Below are 16,561 nucleotides of genomic sequence, written 5' to 3'. Positions count from 1 at the left end.
GATCTGAAGGATTGTAATCCTTATGTCAGCAGTGCTGGGCTTTTGATGGGGTCATGGGTGGTGGTCTGGCAAGCTCTGTTCTCATCTAGGGGCTGTTCTGTCTGAAATTCAACCCTTTGAAGTTTCCTCTTCATGCTCTTCTCTCAGCTGTCCTCTTTTAAGGGGCAGAAATTTTATAGGACACCAGACACTTGAATTAATTCTCACCAAGATGTCATTGTATTTTTGAAACAATTTAATCCTATAAAACCAGCCTCAGATATTGGATGTCTGGGAGTCGAGGGCACACTGTAGAGAGGTGACAAAGTTGAAGGCCACCGGAGACAAATTCACCTTGGAGGCATTTTCCCTACCATTGGCTCTATTTAAAGAAAAGCTTGTGCATAGTCCATCTTTTTGAGAACACAGAAGATAAATCCAGGTGAATTTTAAAAGTTGGATGCATTCCAAATGAGGTTTATTTTACTTATTTTGTAAATCAACGTATTATAATTGGTAAAATATGCTCACATACAATTTTGGGAGAATGGTGGTTGTTCTGAGCTGTATTTCAACTCCTTCCTGTCAGTGTGCTTTTGTTGCTGAAAGCAAGATCCTTCAGGTGGTGGCAGCAGTGTAGTTTGTTACTTTAAATGCTAAGGCCTGTGCTAGGCAGTTGCTTAGCAACCCTTGTCTCTTTTGTATTCCTTTGTAAGAAGGGATTTTTTTTGTATTGTACAATGCAAAATTTTGTATTTGTATTTATTGATGATTTAAAATGAAATTCTTATGTGTGTGTTAGAGTACAACAAATTCTATATGAGTCCATCAAACCTCCTGAGTAATAATTATGAGACAGCCAAGCCTTATTTGGTGAAACTACAAGCACTAACAGGCTGACAATTATTTCAAAATCCTGCTGGAAAGCATAAAGGTCCCAAAGAATGTGCTGCATCTAATGGAACTGCATGTTTCTTATGAAATGTTGCCTTTTAAATACATATACTGTTAGTGCTTTCATGGGCTAAATGTACTTTAATTGAAGATATTATCCAAAGTTGCTTAGTACTCAAAGCTACAGCAATAAAAAAGATACAAAACAATATAAAACTTGTAGAATATCTTTCGTTATTTTTTCCCACTTATGAACACAGTGATTTGCTATTTGTTTTGTTGTTAACTCTGAATGAGGAAACCCTTAGGTTTTTATGTCATTTACATTCTAATTTTCATTTTTTTTTTTTTTTTGGTTACATATGCTGTTTTTATTTGGGTTTGTTGAATGAGAATAAAAACACCCCAGTTTCTTCTCCAGGTCGAGCCCTTCTCTATAATGGTCATTACAAACAACCCTGAAGTGGCTGGAATATAGTCAGCAAGGGGTCCGCATGAACAGCTCATCTGGAATCTTTGCAAGTACATATTTATGTCCTTTGGTGCCTTGCACAGTAAAGCACTGTTAATGACGTAACAGAACAGAGGAAATGCCCACAGCAAATAGTTCTAGTGACAATTTACTAGACAAGTTACAGTTTAATAATGGTGGTGGTGATTGTTTCTTTCATTTTATTATTATTTTTTTTACAATAAGGGTGTAGCCTTTATACTCCACACACACAAAATAAAACAAGTGCTTATTATGAAGAGTCCCTGCCCCCACCCCCCTAGAACATCCTGAACATAGCAATTCAACAGAACAGAAAAATCAAGACAAGTTTGATTTCAAAATTTCAATAAAAAAGCAAAAGTATGTAACACAACAGCTGTTCAACTTCCAACTCTAAATAGGCACCATTAAACAAAAAACCCCAGTATTTTAAATTTCTCCAGCACATATTCCAGGATCAATGCTCTGAACTGTAATCAGCTAGTAACTCATAACGGGAATACAGCCTTAGAATGGAAGCTATATTGCTTCCCTGCCCCCTTTCTCTTACAATTGGAGAGTGTAGGTATTAAGGGGGATACAAAGTCGGAGGAAGAAGAATTAAAAAGAAAAATGCCCAAAGCTGCAGCTGTTTGGACTGGGAAGACAGCATTTTACAAACGTTCAAAAAAATCCCAAGGCAAGTAACACAATTTGTTCACTATCACTCTTACTTGAAAGAATAAAGAGATCAGCATCTTATTATATAAAACTGTACTTTCAGAACTGTATTACAGGCTCACCAGAAACTATGGATGTAGTTTTAGGCATCAAGGAAAACAGGTTCAGTTGAGATCAGGTTAGATACTGTACATCTAGCCTAGCTGGATCTGGTGTCTGGATCTGCTCACTGTCACCCTGAACAGCTGTGAACTAAACAATAGTACGTAACTCCGTAGGAAGCTTAAGGATTGAAGAAGTGTACACAGCTAGTTAGATCTCCCCTGCTTCGCGCTCTTCAGAGCTCCTCCTGTCTTCTGATCTGCCATCAGCACTCTCATAGGACCACTTCTTATCTTTCCGATCTCTGTCACTAGGTGATCTGTCTCTTGAACTCCTGTCTCTGTCACATGATGCTAAGTCTTGGTCTCTGAATCTTTCTTTTGAGGATCTCCTCTTGGATCGTTCTCTGCTCCTCTCTCTAGAACTGTGCCGACTTCTCTGGTGGCTACGGCTGCTGTTACGGCTGCTGGAGCAGGACCTGTGGCGATGGCGTTTCTCCCGCGATTTGGATCGAGTTCTCCTCTTGCGTTCACGTGACATGGAGCGAGCTCGATGTCTGCGATGCTCTCTGGACCTGGATCTTTTCGGATTCTTGCTGTGTGATCGGGACCTCCTCAGCTTCTCCCTTTCTTCTCTCTCTTGCTTCTCTTCGTTTCAGCCGTTCCTGGTTTCTTTTCTCCTGCTTCTCAGCTACGACTGTCTTTAATTCTTCAAGCTTCTCTCTTATTTCAATAAATCCCAGGTGTAGTTTACCCCCATTGGCTTTCCTTGGTTCTCAACGGTTCCACAGGGTGATAGCTAGAAGGCTTGAGAACTGAACTTCCATAAGTATTCGTGTCGGAAGCCATGATCTTTTTAAAGCCTGGAAAAACTAGATTCTGATCTGCGGAGATAATCTTATGGCAAATATTTAGCTGCCCCAAACATAGAAGCTAAGTTTTTGTAAACAGTGAAACCTAAATATAGAGTTGAAACGGAGTTTAAGGTCTTCACCAGAACAAAAGATTCGTAATTAAGTAAAGTCTGGATCAAATAGAAGAATATTTTTAGAAGTTAATGTGGGCTGGGTGCGGTGGCTCACGCCTGTAATCCCAGCACTTTGGGAGGCCGAGGCGGGTGGATCACGAGGTCAGGAGATCGAGACCATCCTGGCTAACATGGTGAAACCCCGTCCCTACTAAAAATACAAAAAATTAGCCGGGCGTGGTGGCGGGTGCCTGTAGTCCCAGCTACTCGGGAGGCTGAGGCAGGAGAATGGCGTGAACCCGGGAGGCGGAGCTTGCAGTGAGCCGAGATCGCGCCACTGCACTCCAGCCTGGGTGAAAGAGCGAGACTCCGTCTCAAAAAAAAAAAAAAAAGAAGTTAATGTGATCCTCTCAGTAACATGGAGCTAGTATTAAACAGTGCGCAGAAACGTTCACATTCTCTTACATTTGACAGGTTGTTGGTATGTGATATGACTGGTTATAGAAACAGCCATGTTAAGCACATTCTCTAACTGGTCTACCCAAATGTTCTGGGGCGGAAGCAAGAAAACAATGGATCATTCATTTACCAGTGGCTCATTTGGAACAACCTCTCATCTGCAATATGAGAATTTTATTTACTATACATTCTAAAAATAAGATAGGACTTGAATAAAGCAGTGGAAGGAAGCCTTCTTTGGCACTACTGCCCCAGAGCTTGCCCAGTAGGGGCTATTTTGTTAGGGGTCTGCCATGTGGAGATTCAGGAAGGTCCCAGGTGACAAGAAAAAGGAAGCTAAATTAACCGATGTTCAGAAAAGACCTAAGGTTGATGTTTATTCCATTATCCTCTAACCCAGTGACCAACACCTCCATGATTTTGGCAAACTGAGTTTGTGTGTATGTGTGCACGTGTGTGACCTCTTGCTTTTCATTCATTTCCTTTTTGCAGTTTTTAAATGTTTTTTCTCTCTTCATCCTACTGTAGATAATCATCCTGAATAAGTTTTGCAGATAGGAAAATGTGTGTGTGTATGGGCATGGCTGAGGAGAGACAAGAACTTGAAGTTAGTAGGTGATTCATAGCAGTGTCTACCCATTCATCCTTTTGAGTTGACTTATGGACGTAGCATGTCTTTGAAAAATTATATTCATAGGCAGTATGGGTGAGGAAAGATTGTGAATTTGAGAATTATCTGATTTTTATTCCTTCATACTTTAGGAGGGAGAGACATGGAATGAGGCAGATCTCTTCATGCAGTCAGTTACGCTTAAATATCTAAATCTTTTGGATAGGGAGAACTACTTGACTTATTAGATGCAATGCCCTATTATAAGAGCCATGGATAAATAAATGTGACATTGGAATCAAGTTCCCTTTCCTCTCTGTTCTTGAACAGAAAAAAAACAAAACAAAACTAAGAGACACTTGAAGTCTTCCTAGTCAAACATGCGTCAACATTAGTTCCTGAATTTCATGAGCTCGTTGGCTGTTGCCTGACTCACAGGTGGACCTTAGCCCATTTTTAAAGCTTTCTACTTTTTATGTATTTCTTAGAGTTCTCAGAAGAAGTCTTCTGTGTTCTCACAGATCAGCCCTTTTGCTCCTTTCTGCTCCTGGGCTAGTCCACGTCACGCAGTTGCTTCCAAGATGCCTTCCACGTGTGGAGACGTTGCTGGTTTGCTCTGGGACTCTGTTTATCTAGGCTGATGGTGTCCTGGGGCCAGTGTGCTGCTTGGAAATCCCCTCCTCTGGTGTAGCTTCCCTAGGTGTAGATTCCCTAGGGTGGTCTAGTCGCAAATTCTCTTGGTCCTCATACTGCTGCAACATTGTAGCAGTCTGCTCAGAAGGGTTGCAGTAGAAAACTGTTTTTGCTCATCCAGTTCTCATTTTCTTCATCTCATTTTTTTTTTTCCTGTGGGGAGCTATGCCTCCCTCTTCCATGTGGTACAGTGGGATTGTCAATAGCAGTGTCTTACATACATGGCCTCATGCCCCAAACTAGGACTAGCTGACTTCTCTAGGAAATTTGCGCCTTGACGGGAGGGACACATTGTTAGAAAGAAGTTGTTATTCCAATGGAATTGCCTTAAAAAGATTGTCTGTGTGGTTTTGACAGAGATCCCTTGGGCTACTCTGATTTCTGTCCTTCCTGGGTTTACATGGATTATGGCTGAAATATCCAGAGTCAGTTTGGATTGCTTAAAACCAAGGAACTGTTACTGATGCTGAACAGGAATGGTTACTTTCCTGATCACTTAGGGTTAGTTGTGACAGATTGCTCAGTTTTTAAAGAGTTAGAAGATTTAATGAGATGCTCTTTTTGGTTATATTGTTAACTTCTGTCTTTCCAGAGGATCTGCTGGTTTCCGAGGTGACTGGGGTGGAATGGGTTCAGGTGATACCCCTCCAAGCCCAGGCCCTGTTACTAAGGCTCTCTTGTACCGTGATTCTCCACTGAGGGCACAAGGTCCAGTGGGGCAAATAATTGCCTGGAGATATAAGTAATTTGAGAAAGTGTATTCAATATTATATAGTTACGTGAGTTACAAGTTGGAAAATTTTGACATATACAACCATGTGGTAAGCATATACCATGCTTCCCCCACAACTTCTCCTCTCTTATTCAACTCCATTTTACAAATTCAAAATATTATAGGATCTGAAGATATAAATGTATTCTGTATGTTAACTGTTCTTGAAGCACTCACCATTCAGCAGCAGAAAGAACCAGCTTAAACAACTCACTTTAATAAAATTGCATGATTAGAGGCAAGTGCAAAATGTCCTGGGAGCTCAGGGAATATTAATTAATTCTTCCTGCGTTTGGTTCATGAAGGAAGACTTCCTGGAGGAGGTGACTTCTGGATTGGAATTTGAAGATCAATAGGAATCTACTGGGCTGAAGCTCTCCTTGCCCTGCTCAGAGTCTGACACCCTATGCCAAACAGTGTGGACTCCTGTCACTAGTGTGAAGGGTAGATGGGCATTCTGCTTGGTGTCACCTAATGACTTTTACACTGAATAGTCCAAGAAGGGAATGAAGGGATGTGATCCAAAAGTAGGGAAGGGGATGGAAGGGAAATGAAGAGGGAAAAGCAGAAGGGTGGGGATTAGAGAGGAAAATGAAGGGAGTGAAGAGTGGAGGAGAGGAGAAGAAGGGAAGGAGAAGAGGGAAATTGTGTTTTAGCTTTTCAGTTCTTTCATTTTTAGCTGGTGCTTATTATCCCATTGCATGAAAAGCCCACAGTTTATCCATTCTTCTAATGAGGAAAAGTTAGCTTATTTCCGTGTTGCTCTTAAACGTGTGGATCAGCTTTTAATGTACATGCAGTTATGAGAACACTGGAAGATAACTATCATTAAACTTGAGTTAACTGTGGTCTCTTTTGCATATTTTCCATGTGTGAATCTACCACATTTTTTCTCTTGCTTGGGAACAGCCTTGAATTTTAAAACAAATTCATTAGGCTATTTAATCTTATAAATCTATATTTGAACATTCTTTGGATATCTCCTCATGTTAGACTGGATGGATTAGATAAACCTGGATTTAAAAAAATGGTATTGGATGTATACTTTAACAACTAAAATAAAAACTTCTACACTCTAAGTTTAGATTTTGCTTGAGTTCTAACTCTTATTGGAACTTGTGTACTTCATTTAAAACTAGATGAGACTCTTGGGAAAAGTATTTTTTTTTTTTTTTTTTTGAGACGGAGTCTCGCTCTGTCACCCAGGCTGGAGTGCAGTGGCGCGATCTCGGCTCACTGCAAGCTCCGCCTCCCGGGTTCACGCCATTCTCCTGCCTCAGCCTCTCTGAGTAGCTGGGACTACAGGTGCCCACCACCACGCCCGGCTAATTTTTTTTTTTTTTTTTTGTATTTTTAGTAGAGACAGGGTTTCACCGTGGTCTCGATCTCCTGACCTCGTGATCCGCCCGCCTCGGCCTCCCAAAGTGCTGGGATTACAAGCGTGAGCCGCCGCGCCCGGCGGGAAAAGTATTTTTAAGGCATGGCTCAGAGAGGTGGATGAGGGCTGAGCGTGAAATAGCTAAAATTAAACATTCCTGGGGAGGTTTTTAAATGTCATATAGACATTTCTTCACTTCTAATGGACATGTTTTTCAAAAATAGGGTATTTTGAAGGATGCTAAACTTTTATGTAAAGATATGTATTTCATTAAAAGGATGTTATCTTATTTTGAAATTAAGCTAGGTCTTCCCCAGTTTCAGCAAAGCCTTTAGGGCTCTCTGTATTTCTTTGTTTCCTCTTTCCCTTACTCATCTCTCTCTCCTTCATTCACTCAGCAAATATTTGTTGATCACCTACTATGTGCAAAGCAGTGTTCTAATTGCTGGAGTCATAGCACTAAACAAAAGAAACAAAAATCATTGCTCTCAGGAACTTATGTGCTACTGGGAGATAGAGAATAAGCAAGAAAACAGCTGTAGATGTATACATTAGATTGTGTTAAGTGTAATGGAGTAAAGCAAGGAAGGGGGATAGGCAGTGTTGGGGTGTGATGGGACAACTTTAGATAAGGTAGTGACATCTGCAGTGAGATGGTAATGTGGAAAGGAAATTCTGGGCCAAGGTAGCAAGCGCAAAGGAATGTGAGATGCAAATGTCCCTGACAGGTTTAAGGAAGAGCAATGAGGTGAGTGTGGCTCACAGAGGAATGGAAGGAAGGGTAGCAGGAGACAAGTCACAGTGTTAATGGGGATAGAAGTGCAGGGCATATAGGGCCTTGTAGATCACAATAGAGACATTGCAGTTTGCATTGAGTGAGACAAAAAGGGAGAGCCATCATCCTGACTTCTTGTACTTGATCTTTCTCACTTCTAAGGATCTGTGGTTTGAATGCATGTGTAACTCCAAAATTCATATGTTGGAACTTAAACCTCAAGGTAATGGTACTAAGTGAGACCTTTGAGAGGTGATTAGGCCATAAAAGATGATGCATTTTGTAAAATGTCTTTTAGTATCTCACAGGAAGACTATGTGATTTATCTCCTTCATGCTTACTGTGATGAATCTATTAATATGTATTGACTATTTTGTCATTCTTGGAATGAAGCGATTTTGTTGTACCGTGTAATTCTTTCACTATACTCTCTAACCTTCTTAGTTTATATTTTCATTGTTTTTTCTAACATTTGTAAATGAAATTTGCATGGTTTTGTTTTGGTGCATTCCTTTTCAGGTTTTGATATATGATATGCTGGCTTTTAAAAATTAAGTGTTGTTTCTTCCTTTCTCCATTTTCTTTGATAATGCATTGTTTTTATAAAAATGATTATTATTTCTTATAAGTAATTCAAGTTTGAAAGAAAAACAAGGCTGGGTATGGTGGCTCACGCCTGTAATCCCAGTACTTTGGGAGGCCGAGGCGGGCAGGTCAGGAGATCAAGACCATCCTGGCTAACACGGTGAAACCCCGTCTCTACTAAAAATAGAAAAAATTAGCGGGGCGAGATGGCAGGAGCCTGTAGTCCTAGCTACTCGGGAGGCTGAGGCAGGAGAATAGCATGAACCCGGGAGGCAGAGCTTGCAGTGAGCCGAGATTGCGCCACTGCACTCCAGCCTGGGTGACAGAGCAAGACTCTGTCTCAAAAAAAAAAAAGAAAGAAAAACAAAAGAGAAACATTCTAAATTCTATCATTCATTCAAAAATAACTGTCATTAACATTAGATGGACATAGCAGATATTTTTTGATGTGTATGTATTGTTTTTCTGTGTGTGTGTATTGTTTTTCTGTGTGTGTGTATAAAAAACTATTCCTGGAACATAGTAAATGCTCAAGTAATGATATTTGTTGATTGAACAAGTAGAATATTAGATGGAATGAATTTTGCAAACATGGAGTCAAACTAAATTCTATTTTTATTTTTAAATTTTATTTATATTTATTTTAAATAAAAAGTAACAAATTAATTTTACGAAAATGAAAATAAATAACTGAAACTGTAGGCAATTTAGAAATTTGGGTAAAGTTTTGTTTTTGTAAAGTATTAATTTCTAAAAGATCCCCATATTGTTCAAGAAAAACAATGGCATGATGACAGGAAGGTTTGATTTATTACATTTACTTTTACTTACTTTTTACTCAACTTATAGCTGGAATTGATTGATAACATTTAAATAATTCCTTTTTACCTCATTTTCTATTAGCTTTATGTTGTTTTAAGTTATATTTATTTTGCTTAATTTCTATTCTTTACTCATAATTTCCAGTTTGCTTTAGCTGTATTACCATAATTTAATATTTTCAATACTTACCAGTCATCCTTTTAACAAGCCTTCTTTATTCATCTCAGTCACCTTGCTTGCACTGTTCAGGGGGATTTGCAAGAAAGTCCTGTGGGTGCTGAACTCCCTGAGTTCTTTCATGTTGAGAACATTATAATTAATCAACCTCTTCCTGGATAGGTTCTTGATTTTCACATTCCCTCAGAACTTTGCATATATTGTTAATATCTTCTGGTAGTGAATATTTCTGTGGAGCGGTCTAAGGCCATCCTGTTTTTAAGTTTTATTTTATTATTAGGCCATCCATTTTTAAATTTTATCTCATTTTATTATTATTTTCTAATGATACCTTAGAGTTTCTGTAAGAGAGGAGGACCGCCTGTATCCACATTTTCACCCACTCCTCTCTTCCCCGAAGCCTTTCCCACTCTCTCTGATCACAAACGGGAAACAATAAGGCCATCTCTCAGTTTCTGGTCTTATTAGGGTAGACAGATACCCTGTCATGATACTGTTGTCTTGCAGTCACTCAGTCCACTTCTCTGTGAATTGAGGCTACTCGTGTGACTTAAAATTGAATTTCAGAAAAACAGTGAATCCTTTTTTAGTATGAGTGTGTCCAAATGCAACTGGACATCCTGTGATTTTATTAGCGAAATCTGGCAACCTTAGGTACTACTTGTTTTCTGGCCTTAGGTGGGGTGTGAGGGGTGAAGAGAACTTGCCTGGGGCCTTGCAGTGTTCCTTCTTTCCCCTGGCTTACTGTTCTCTCAGACGATCTCATTTCATTAATTTTCTCATCTGTTTTCAACCCTGCTGAGTCCTTGTTCCTTGCTGGGGATAATTAAGTCTGGGTGGGAGTAATAAATACACCTTCCCTGTCTGCGTTTCACCTGGCCTGTGGAGATGGTAGCTGCATTCCTCCCACCTCACTGGGAGCCTAGAGAAAGTTGGCCAGGGCTTCTTCCCCTCAGAATTAGTTTGTTCAAGTCTTTCCAGGGAATGTCGTCTTCTCAGTCACTCAGTTCGCTTCTCTGTGAACTGGGGCTATTAGTGTAACTTCTCAACCTATCTTGCATCTGAACTCCCTCGCACCTCTTGTGATGTGGACTAAAGGTCCCACTGCACCATGCCGCACCATACCAGCATTTTGCCTCTTTTCTTCTGGAAATTTATGGCAGAAATTTGGGTTCTTGCGTGTTTGACTTGTTTGTGTATGTATTTATTCAAACACATACACACAAATTCTTGTTTGGAATTTCTTTCGTGTTTTTGTTTTAGTTTTTTATTTTTCTAATTTTTTGAGGGTTTCGACATTTTTAGAAAGAAAATATATGCACTTTAAAATTATCTTAGTTTTCCTTGTATCAGTTATCACTTAACTTTCTCATTCTTAAATTTGTGTATTTGTGTTTTATCTCTTTTTACAGATCTTTGGTAGCATAGTGGTATATTTAGTTTATTTATTTATCCCCCTATCTCACCCCCACCTCCCACAGGACTAGCTCTTGTATTTATCAATCACTTCTTTTTTGTTTTCCAATTCATTAATTACTATTTTTTTAATTAAAAGTTTTTCCTCAAGTTGCAGTATCATTTACCAACGTAACATGCACACTGCTTAAGTGTGGAGCCTAATGAATTTTTACCTTCATGTTTACCCTTATAATCACCACCGAGGTCAAGTTATAGAGCTGTTCACTACTTCCAGAAGTCCCTTTGTGCCTTTTTCCTATTAATACCATTTAACCCCACCCTAAAAGATAATCCCTCTGCTGATTTCTATGGCCATAAATTAGAATGGACTGTTCTTAAGCTTCTAGTAAGTGGAATTATGTTACATTATAATATGTGGGTGGGTGGCGGGGGGTGGGGGTGTCTGGCTTCTTTTGCTCAACATTTTTTTTTTTTTTTTTTTTTGAGACAGAGTCTCACTCAGTTACTGAGGTTGGAGTGCAATGGCAGGATCTTGTATCATTGCAACCTCCACCTCCCAGGTTCAAGCAATTCTCGTGCCTCAGCCTCCTGAGTAGCTGGGCCTAAGGGGCATGCTACCATGCCCGGCTAATTTTTTGTATTTTAGTAGAAACGTGGTTTCACCATGTTGCCCAGGCTGGTCTCGAACTCCTGAGCTCAGTCAATCCACCCACCTTAGCCTCCCAAAATGCCGGGATAACAGGGATGAGCCACTGTGCCCGGCACAACATATATTTTTTAATTCATTCATATTATTGAGTGTATCCATTCATTTAAAATTGATTTAAATTCTGTTTTTATGTACACTTTTTAAATTTTCCAACTCAAATGTCCCAGTTGTTTTATTCATATTTGTTTGGTAACATGTAAGTGTTTCAGCCCATAGATTTTCTTTGCCTGCAGTGTTAGTTTTCCCTTTAGGTTTTGGTAAGCGTTGCCTTCATGCTCATGGTTTCTAATTCCTCTGCTGTTGCACTTTGATTCACGCTTTGATCCACAAGTTGTATAGAAGAATCTGTCTCAAAAATTTGCAAGAATCTGCGTTTTTAATTTCTACCTCTGTTTTGGATTTCTAATATTATTGCACTTATTATAATGAGAAAATTTGTTTTGTGCTATTTCTGTTAAAAATTATATTAAGATTTCCTTTACTATGTATTATATACTCATTCAAAAATGTTCCACGGTACCTTTAGAGAGCACTTTTTGTATTTTTTAAAAAGTTCACGGAATATTTACAAAGATTGATTACAGGATAGACCACAAAAGCTGAACATTACAATTCTCAATGTTAATAATGTATTTTTTTCCCTCAATCTGTAGACATTATTCCATTGTCTTCTGGCATTTAATATTGCTGAAAAGTATGAGTTTAGCTTGATTTTTTCTTCTTTGGTAGATTCTGTTTCTTCTGTTTAATTACCTATAGACTTCTTTGACATTCAATAGCTTGACTATATTTCTGTTTCAATGGTTTGCTAATAATTTTACTTGCATAGTGTGAGCCCTTTCAATCTGTGCATTCCTATCTTCTTTTATTTCAGAAAAATGGTTTTCTATTATCACTCTATTTTTTTTCCTTTTCACTGACACCACTTTTTTCTCTAGGACTGCAATTCAGGTGTTAGATGTCCATTATCTTTATTTCATGCCTATCATCTTTATCTCTAATCACTTTTATACATTTTATTTTTCCTTTTGCATTCCGTTTCTCCTCTACCCAGTCCTCATATCACTGACTGTTTTTACTAATTTTGACTTCTTGCTGCTATCATTGTGGTTTTCACAATGTAATGTTTTTATTAATCTTATTTTTTTCTTTTCATTTTCTTCTATTGTTTTACCTCTTAGTTGATCTCATTGAGAGGTGACAACATGCTAGCAGCCCTTGCTTGCTCTCGGTGCCTCCTCGGCCTCAGCGTCCACTCTGGCCGTGCTCAAGGAGCGCTTCAGCCTGCTGCTGCACTGTGGGAGCCCCTCTCTGGGCTGGCCAAGGCCAGAGCCGACTCCCTCTGCTTGCAGGGAGGTGTGGAAGGAGAGGCACAGGCGGGAACCAGGGCCGCCCGGCGCTTGTGGGCCAGTGCGAGTTCTGGGTGGGCATGGGCTCTGTGGGCCCTGCACTCAGAGTGGCTGGCCGGTGCCACCCAGCCCCAGGCAGTGAGGGGCTTAGCACCCAGGCCAGCAGCTGTGGAGGATGCACGAGCTCCCCCAGCATTGCTGGCCTGCCCACGCCGTGCTTGAATTCTCACTGGGCCTTAGCCGCCTCCCCACGGGGCAGGGCTCGGGACCTGCAGCCCACCATGCCCGAGTCCCCCCACCCCCATGGGCTCCCACGCAGCCTGAGCCTCCCCGACAGGCACCACCCCCTGCTCTATGGCACCCAGTCCCATTGACCACCTAAGGGCTGAGGAGTGCAGGCGCACTGCGTGGGACTGGTGGGCAGCTCTGCCTATGGCCCCGGCACAAGATCCGCTAGGCTAAGCCAGCTGGGCTCCTGAGTTGGGTGGGGACTTGGAGAACTTTTATGTCTAGCTGGAGGATTGTAAATGCACCAATCAGCACTTTGTGTCGAGCTCAACATTTGTAAATGCACCAATCAGCTCTCTGTGTCTAGCTCAAGGTTTGTAAATGCACCAATCAGTGCTCTGTGTCTAGCTAATCTAGTGGGGACTTGGAGAACTTTTATGTCTAGCTAGAGGATTGTAAATGCACCAATCAGCACTCTGTGTCTAGCTCAGGGATTGTAAATGCACCCATCAGCACCCTGTCAAAATGGACCAATCAGCTCTCTGTAAAATGGACCAATCAGCAGGATGTGGGTGAGGTCAGATAAGAGAATAAAAGCATGCTGCCGGAGCCAGCAGCGGCAACCCGCAGGTCCCTTTCCACACTGTGGAAGCCTTGTTCTTTCGCTCTTCGCAATAAATCTTGCTGCTGCTCACTTTTTGGGTCCGTGCTGCCTTTAAGAGCTGTAACACTCACCAGGAAGGTCTGCAGCTTCACTCCTGAAGCCAGCAAGACCACGAACCCACCTGGAGGGACAAACAACTCCAGATGGGAGGAACGAACAACTCCAGACACGCTGCCTTTAAGAGCTGTAACACTCACCGCGAAGGTCTGCAGCTTCACTCCTGAAGCCAGAGAGACCACGAACCCACCAGAAGGAAGAAACTCTGGACACATCTGAACATCTGAAGGAACAAACTCCGGACACACCATCTTTGAGAACTGTAACACTCACTGCGAGGGTCCACGGCTTCATTCTTGAAGTCAGCGAGACCAAGAACCCACCAATTCCAAGTGCATCATGAATCTGAATCTCTTCTTTGATGTCAATTTTTGTAAAGTTTTTGTCCTCTCCGATTTTTCCAGTAGTTTGAGAAGTTCTAATCTATAAATGAGTTCTGTATTATGAGGCACTGTTCTTGGAATAACTGTTCTTCCGATATATAGTCTTTATCTCCTATTTAGTGGAGTCTTTTTTTTTCCCCTTCCACGACCACCTCCTTTTTTTTCTTTGTTTTTGTTTTGGTATGAACTCTGCATAGGTGCCATGTTTGAAACTTCATCTTATTACTTCTGTCTGTCTGAATGCAGGCACTTCTGTCTGGCCTGTTATTTACTCGAGAAGTGGATAGTGGAATTTTCTTTCCATTGAATATATTCCTCTCCAGATAGATTCGCAAATTTTAAAATTGTGCTACCAGACTCTAAGGTGGAAAGTTAAACTCTGTTTAGTCCTTCATGTGTTTGAGGGACAGAGGGACAAAATAAGGAATCTTATTTTAGGTGTCATGTCTTCACATTCTTTGTAATTACATATGATGGATCCTCTGTTCTGCAGCCCATAACCCCTCAGCTTCTGTCCATTTCCCACTTTAGGTCTGTGGTTCACTCTGGCAGGAGTCTGGGTGAGTGGGAACCCTGGGACTCCGTTTCAAGACCTTTTGTTTGCTTATTAGAGTTCATTTAATTTTGCCAAGCAAATGTGCAGACTTCCATTTATTGTCTCTCCTCATCTCAAGGATTTTTAATGAATAGATAGTAAGATAGAAAAAAAGAAGCATGATTTCATTTCCCTGTCTTATAGCCACTTCTCTTAGCATGTACAGTTGTTCAATAAATATTTGTTGAGTTGATCATTGTAGCTCCTCCTACTGACTGTTCACAACTCCTGCTCCCATTTTCACATCCATAGAATTTTGGTGTGGGCACTTTAGGGCTCTTGCTTTTTGTAAGGGAAATTTACATCCTTCCTATGGGGTGTGGAGTCAGATGTTGGTTTCCACGCATCTTTGTTTACCTTGGCCTGAATTTTGGCATGAACAGATATTCATTATGGTGTCTTTTATGCCATTTTCACTATTCTCTAGTTTCACCATGGGTGATGGTTCTCTGGCCTTGTTTTTGGTGATTGTTATTCATTTCAGTGAGTTTCTGGCAGAGGAACTAAGTAAATGTGCATTCATTTTGTCACCTTTTAGCAAAAATTCTCAAGTTATTTTAAGACAAAATATAAATAATGGGACAACTGTTCCTATGGGACATATTTATGAAACTGTTTGAGATAGCTGTCACCTCCATTTCCAAGACTCCTTGTTGCTAGTACTAGGGTGTGCTGTTTGGATTTCTGACACTCCAGACTTCATGAGGTCCTCAACTCATGACTAATCCACAGGGTTTTGACTCATGTTCTTTTGACTTATGGGACCCATGTTTCTGTGGATACATGATTGTACTCTCAGCCTTTTTAGCCAAGTTTCTGAACATCTTGAATTTAGCTAATTTCCAAGTTGTTACTGATTTTGCTTTTAATTTCTCATCCTCCAGTTTCCAGCTTTGTATTTCCCAAGTCCTCCATCACTCATGGTCTAGGTTTAGAGCTTGTTTGTAATAAGAAATTCAGCACTCTGCATTTACTGCTTTAAGTTCCTTTGAAGTTAACCCAATGTTGTCTTCCTACATTTGCAGGAAAATGACTTCTATGAATGGAGGTTGTTAAAAACATATGAAACTGACCTACAGAGATCCTGTGGCATTTCAATTTAATTGATTTTATTGCACCAAAATGTCCAGAATGGTGAAAGAACAACATAGACCCAACTCTCTGTAACCCTCACTATCCCATTTGTACAACATCTTGCTTGGAACAAAGCAAAGAGCGGAGCACACTGGAGTTATATCTAATGCAGTCTTATTTGTATTTAGAGCAAAGCTCTGGGTATATAGGGTGAAATAGAGGGTTGTGGCTCAGTGCCTGGATTTTCTTCAAGGATTTGCCAGTGCCTTAATCAGCAATTATAAGTCAACCATTAACTTGGCTATTCAGTGCTTCTGATTATCTGTTTATGGAATTGGAAACTTTATCTATCATGATTTTTGTAGTCTAATAGATGTTGTGATGATTGATGAGACAATGTAAGCTCACCAGATGTCCTCATCTGTGAAGAAAGCCTGGGGTTCTACATACTTGGCTAGGATTTGTAATTGTTCACTTTAGTCTTGGATCAGGATTTCAGTAGCCTGCTGGTAATCAGTCCAAAAGGAAGTTTCAATGTTTTGCAGATTGAGAGAATGGTAGGGAAATAAACATTTCAAGGTTTAAGTTATGGTTTTCTTTCAAGGTAGCATATTTTGGCCAGACTAGGTTACTTTAAATAACATAAAAGATTCTTTACCCTTTTTTTTCATTGTTTTACAATGCTCATTGTAGAATTTTTTTCAATTAAAATTTTTAC

General features: G+C 40.3%; 1 pseudogene; it reads right to left on the bottom strand.

Moving 5' to 3' along the window:
• Nucleotides 1-2,213: 2,213 nt before the first annotated feature.
• Nucleotides 2,214-4,924, bottom strand: LOC129467546 (putative RNA-binding protein Luc7-like 2; annotated as a pseudogene).
• Between the last annotated feature and the right edge of the window lie 11,637 nt (nucleotides 4,925-16,561).

The sequence above is a fragment of the Symphalangus syndactylus genome, chromosome 18 (assembly GCF_028878055.3).
Source record: "Symphalangus syndactylus isolate Jambi chromosome 18, NHGRI_mSymSyn1-v2.1_pri, whole genome shotgun sequence".
NCBI classification, from domain to species: domain Eukaryota; kingdom Metazoa; phylum Chordata; class Mammalia; order Primates; family Hylobatidae; genus Symphalangus; species Symphalangus syndactylus.
Note: the sequence above shows the minus strand (reverse complement) of the source record. Positions and strands in the feature narration are given on the sequence as shown.